Source organism: Drosophila willistoni (assembly GCF_018902025.1).
Source record: "Drosophila willistoni isolate 14030-0811.24 chromosome 2L unlocalized genomic scaffold, UCI_dwil_1.1 Seg196, whole genome shotgun sequence".
Lineage (NCBI taxonomy): Eukaryota > Metazoa > Arthropoda > Insecta > Diptera > Drosophilidae > Drosophila > Drosophila willistoni.
The window spans coordinates 5,764,485-5,769,917 of NW_025814048.1; the positions used below are offsets into that span (position 1 = coordinate 5,764,485).

At 34.9% G+C, this 5,433-nt stretch overlaps 1 long non-coding RNA gene across 1 annotated transcript; it reads right to left on the bottom strand.

Annotated features, from left to right (window-relative positions):
- Nucleotides 1-1,251, bottom strand: LOC124460045. The gene is made up of 3 exons (XR_006954001.1): nucleotides 753-1,251; nucleotides 493-696; nucleotides 1-366 (listed from the first exon to the last, which is right to left on the bottom strand). It is a non-coding gene; the product is annotated as an uncharacterized LOC124460045 (long non-coding RNA).
- Between the last annotated feature and the right edge of the window lie 4,182 nt (nucleotides 1,252-5,433).

Here is a 5,433-nt window from a genome sequence, read left to right on the forward strand (position 1 = left end):
AACAAGAAATCAATGAATTTAATTTGTTATTTTGTCAGTGTAGCGAAAAATAATGATGGATGCCTTTCAGCAATCTGTTGCTATTTTTGGCAGAGGAGCAAAAATCAAAACAAGCATTTTATTATTATTTTATTACCTGCTCCTCAATTTCGGCAGTCTTTGAAGATGAGCCGCCTCCAACCATCTCAGGACGCCCACTCAGCCTCTCTTCACTCATACACATATACAGATATGTTTGTACATGTATTCCCCTTGCATTATCTCCTGACGTCATTGTCCTGGATCCGTGGGTTGGTATGAATTGGGCTTGAGCCTTCACTCTTGAGTTTTCTTTCAGTTAATGAAAAATGGCTTGCAGGCAATACGCTGAAAGATGTTGTTAGCATGGCAAAAAGATAAAAAGTATTCAAGTTTAAGGAAAAAAGAAAAAAAAATAAGGGTTGGAGTTAAAGTTGAAAGTGTCCTTTTGCGTAACTTTCATTTGGCACTTACCAACACTTGCCATTTTTGGTGTTTTCGCTAAAAGTTGTTGGCTTTAAAATGAATAAAATAAATCGCTTTAACTTTACGACTGAGGCTCGGCGGTGTTTGAATTTGAATGGTCCCCAGTTTTGGCCGCTTGTCCTGTTTTTTGTTTATTTTATTCCTTCTTACTTTCTCTTGCGGGTGCGTATCGTTGCGGCTTTTACGAGATGCCTGCAAATTTCTTATAGTTAGTTATATACATTTATACCACATACATACAAACATACTTTGCCGTATTTTTTTTTATAGCCACGCTTCGTTTGCCTTAGCCGCCTTTTCTTTTCCGTTTTTTTTTTGTATTTCTTACTTCTGTTTGGTGGCGACTTTTCTTTTCACATTGACCTTTTCTTTTGGCTTTTCCTTTTGGTTTTTCGTTTGCTTATGCTGTTGCTTTTGTGGCTTACATGGCCCTTTATTGATACTTGCCTGAAGGCGCAAACTGCTTTTCAGGAGGTCTTTTTATAGGTCTTGTTGTTTTTTCTTTTCTTTCTTGGTCATGGTCTACACAACTCATATTCCCTTCTTTTCGAATTTTGGCACACACACATTTGTGGCTTTTTTAAAAAAAAAGAAGAACGAGAATGCGGAAAAAACTGTTGACTTTGCTGGCTTTCGTCTATTTTAATTTTGTGGTAGATGAGGGAAAACTAAACCTTAACCTTTTTTATAGATACCCTAAAGGTGAAAGTTTTTTTGAAAGGTAGCTTAAGCTGAACAAAATGTAGTTAAAACTTTTAACACCTGTAACTTTAATAGTTTGGCAACACTGTAAATTGGTGTTGGCAAATTTTTATTAACAGCATTTGCTCTTAGATCTTTGTTACTTTTCCATTTTAAATCAAATTATATATTGATTGCAAAAATTTTAGAGACAACTTCCCTTATTAGCTCAAAAGTATAAAGCTCTGCTGTGTGGTTTTAGGATTTGTTGACCAATACTGAAACTTTATTCGTTAGCCAACACAGTTAATTGGTGTTGCCACTATTCGTTTTACTGGCAGCATTGTTTGGAACTTTGCTTTTAGATCTTTGTCACTTTTCAATTTTGTTTTAATCAAATTATATATAAATTCCATAAATTTTAATGACAACTATCTTTCTTAGCTGAAAAGTATAAAGCTTCGTTAACCAACACTAAAAATTAGTATGAACAAAATATGACATCAATTGGTAGCTCTTAAGACCTACCAACACTATAGATTAGTGTTAACAAGTTAAAAGTAAATCGTAAATAATAGTTGGCCACATTGTGCAAATTTGTTTTCATATAGATTAAAGCTTTTGGTCTTTTCTCATTGTGTACAAGTTTTTGATAAGGCATAAATTATTAGTCAAAGGCTGAAAAATTACTTTTAAAATTGGAAGAATTTTGGTAATACTTTATTTAACTAAAATTACTTTCTCAAAATACATTTCTTAAAGTTAATACTAACCAGAAGGCGCAGATTTCTCTAATTTCAACTTCACCTCAAATAAACCTAGGGTATTTCGAGCTTTTAATCTTATTTTCAGTATCCCTTTTTGGTTGTCACTTGTAGCTCCATAACAAGGCTAAGCGAAATTCCTGCTAAGGCATTAGTTGAGCAAATAAACCCATATAATGACTGGCCATTAGGCAATTTGCCTAAATTGAGCATTTTAGCATATCTTAACTGAAACTTTTTCGCCATAGGTACACACACTATAATGACACTTTTTCTGGTAAAGCCTTTATCAATTGTATTGCCCTACATAAAAATGAAAATCCTCTTGGTTTTTAGACTTTGTGGAACGGAGAGGCGAGAAAGAGGCCCGAACTAGGTTGTTCTACTGAAAGCGGTTTTATCGAAGCTTTTTACCATTTAAATGCTAAGCCTTTGACTGACAAGCCAGAGGCAGTCAGAGGCAAGCAAGGACTCTGACTCAACTCGGTTTACAGTTACTGTATTATTGTGCAATGACAGGATTCTGATTCTGCTTGCCAGTCCTTGGTGCTTGGTACTTGCTTCTAGGGGTAAAGAATTTTACCTCGTTCCGTGCTGCTGCATTGCTCTGTCAACTGGGATTTGCACAATCAACACGAACTACGAAGGGTGGCGACAACTGGAAACGTTCCTTTTCTTACTCAGTTGTCAAAGTGCTTTTTATCGATTCGAATTAAATTGTTAATAAAACAAAACAAGGGAAAAAGAATTGGAAATAATATGTATGTACATAGAATAGGATGAATTTCAAGTGCCAATTGAAAAATGGAAATGTACCGAATCATAAAAAATGGAAAGTAGCGGCAACTACAAGATACATACACACACACACACGCACACCCACACATATCCTGCACATGAAATGGTTGTCAGGATAATCGCCATGGCAGCTTTCGTTTCGGTGCTCATTTTGCCTTTTGTTCTGTCGCCTGACAAAAGATTGCCCTAACCGCCTGCCACTGACAACAGCAACAGCTACAGAAACAGGACCAAATGGGATGAAGGACAAACAGGACCCGGGGACCAGCAGAATTAAATCATTCGATAAGATTATGCAGGCAATTTGTGATGCCAGCCAGCCAGCCCCAGCTCGGCCATCCACCATTGTCCTCTATCGTGTTTCCTCTTTCATGCCTCTTGTCTAACATGCCTCCTCTATCATTTTTTCCGCATCTTTCGTTTTCTATGTAAATTTCATTTTGCCTCTACTATTATTTTTTAGCTATATTATTAAATTTTTCATGGTCTACCCAACAAAATTGGCCAACTAATGACACTCAAATCCGAGCTAATGAGTCAATAAGACAATTTTAAGGTAGCCACAAGGATAAGTCCTTATGAACAATGGAGACTAGGTAAGCTTGGCTGTCGCCATCATGTGTTTGCTCTAGAGTTATTATATCATTTAATTACTCTATTATGGTCATCCTTAGCTTCTACAATGCGTTGTCCTCTAGTCACTTCAAGGACAAAGCACTTTAATTTGAATTATTCTTGGCCTAGCCCCTGCTGTGCATGTGCTGTGGGACATAGTCATTTTGACATCGGACATAGGCAAGTGCATTTCATTTCCAGAACTTTTGGACGTGAACATGTCCACCTGTCTCAATTCTATGGTCAAAATGTCAATTAACTTGGCTTCGTTTTCGTTTTCCAAGCCATATCAATTAATTTGCTCTCTTACTTTTGCCAAATGAAAACAAATACTTGAACTTGCCCCAAACCATTATGCTTGATGTCCTTCAAGGTCCTTAAACATGTATATATATATACACACACTTATATATAAATTTGATATAAATGTACTTACATGTTTCAAGTATCAGCAGCTAGTGGAAAAAAAACACACACACACACGCACAGAAAAAAGTAGGAGGGGAAAAAAAAGGAAATGACAGGAGAAAACATAATGTGTGCCTCACATATCATTTATCAAAAATCCTTTTGTGTCTGCCAGGACTTGAAACATTAATCTATAAGCATCGTTTCATGTAAGTGGCCGCTCTTGATGGCCGAGGGTAGCTATTCCACTATCGAAGTGTCTAATAAACTGTGAAGATTTTCTCTATCTAAACTAGTCCTTGTTAGATTTTTATTGTCAACTGATGCAATATGCTTCTCTAAGGCCATGCACTGCAATCCATATGCGAATTGGTTATTAAAGCTATAAAACTCACCGATGATTGCATAACATTTATTCCTATCGAATCAATAATTGCGTCATTTTGAGTCTGTGAAAGATTCTGTCCTCATTGTGGCGTCAACTGGCGCAGATTTCCAATAACATTTTAAACAATGCAAAGCACTTATTGAGCTTCATTTGCAAGTTGGCTAAAATATACTCAACCTCATTTCATTGGAAATGGTTAGCCATCAATTTTTAGATTATTACTTGGTATAAAAATGGGTTGTTGTCACTTCAAGGCGTACCTTAGACAAGTTGTATGTCTTAAACCTATTAATTAATTGTAATTAACCCTGGCTCTACTATAAAAAGGCATAGTAAGTCCAATATGAAAAGAGCACAATGCGGCTAGATAACAAATAACATCCTCTCGAGCAGTCCTCGGTACATGAGTTGTCTAAGAGGCCAAATCAACAAAGATCCGTGTTCAAATCCTCCAGCCTAGTATTTAGATGAAGTTTTCGTCTAAGCCGAAAGGCCATAACTGCTACTGCTTAGAAAATATGGATGTTCTATCTTCTATTTACTTTTTCTATAAGTTTTTTCTTTTCTTTTTTTTATTTATTTTTCTATAGTTTTTTAAAATTTGTGTATTATTTTATTTTATTGTATTAGTATCACTAATTCACACCAATAATAAAACTTGATGAAGACAGTTTAATAGTAATTTGCGGTATAGAATAACGCTAAGCTCCACTTATTTCCGTAAGAAGTATTTTGTAGATTCTGGCAAAAAGGTATTTTAAAGGCACCTAATTTAAAAAATCCCAAATACCTAGTGACCATATTATTTAGCAGGAAAATGGCAAACTAAAAATATTGAGCTGGCCTTTACAGTATGAATTTATTAAGTGCAAACTTTACAATCTGAAATTTTCGATAGCTTTAGTCTATTTCATGCTTACTATAATTATTCAAATGCATTATCTTATATAACAGTTAAAAGAAGTGCTAACGCATTGAGATTTAAGATATTTTGTTGACGAACATTTTTAGTTTATGGTCATAAATAGAATGAAACAACAATGTATACAAATTATTGACTAAAAACTGAAAAAATATGGAATTACACCCCACTTTTTATCGTTCTTAGACTTTTTGAACCTAAAACATTAGACTTCTCTTTAAAAATGTAAGATTTTATTTTAATTTTTTTTTAGTTTTTTCTGTGAATATACAGAAACTATCTTTCTCTTATTGGCCAATGAAGCTAGAAAGATGTCAAATGAGCAGTAGAAATCCCTTGCCACCTGCTGTATA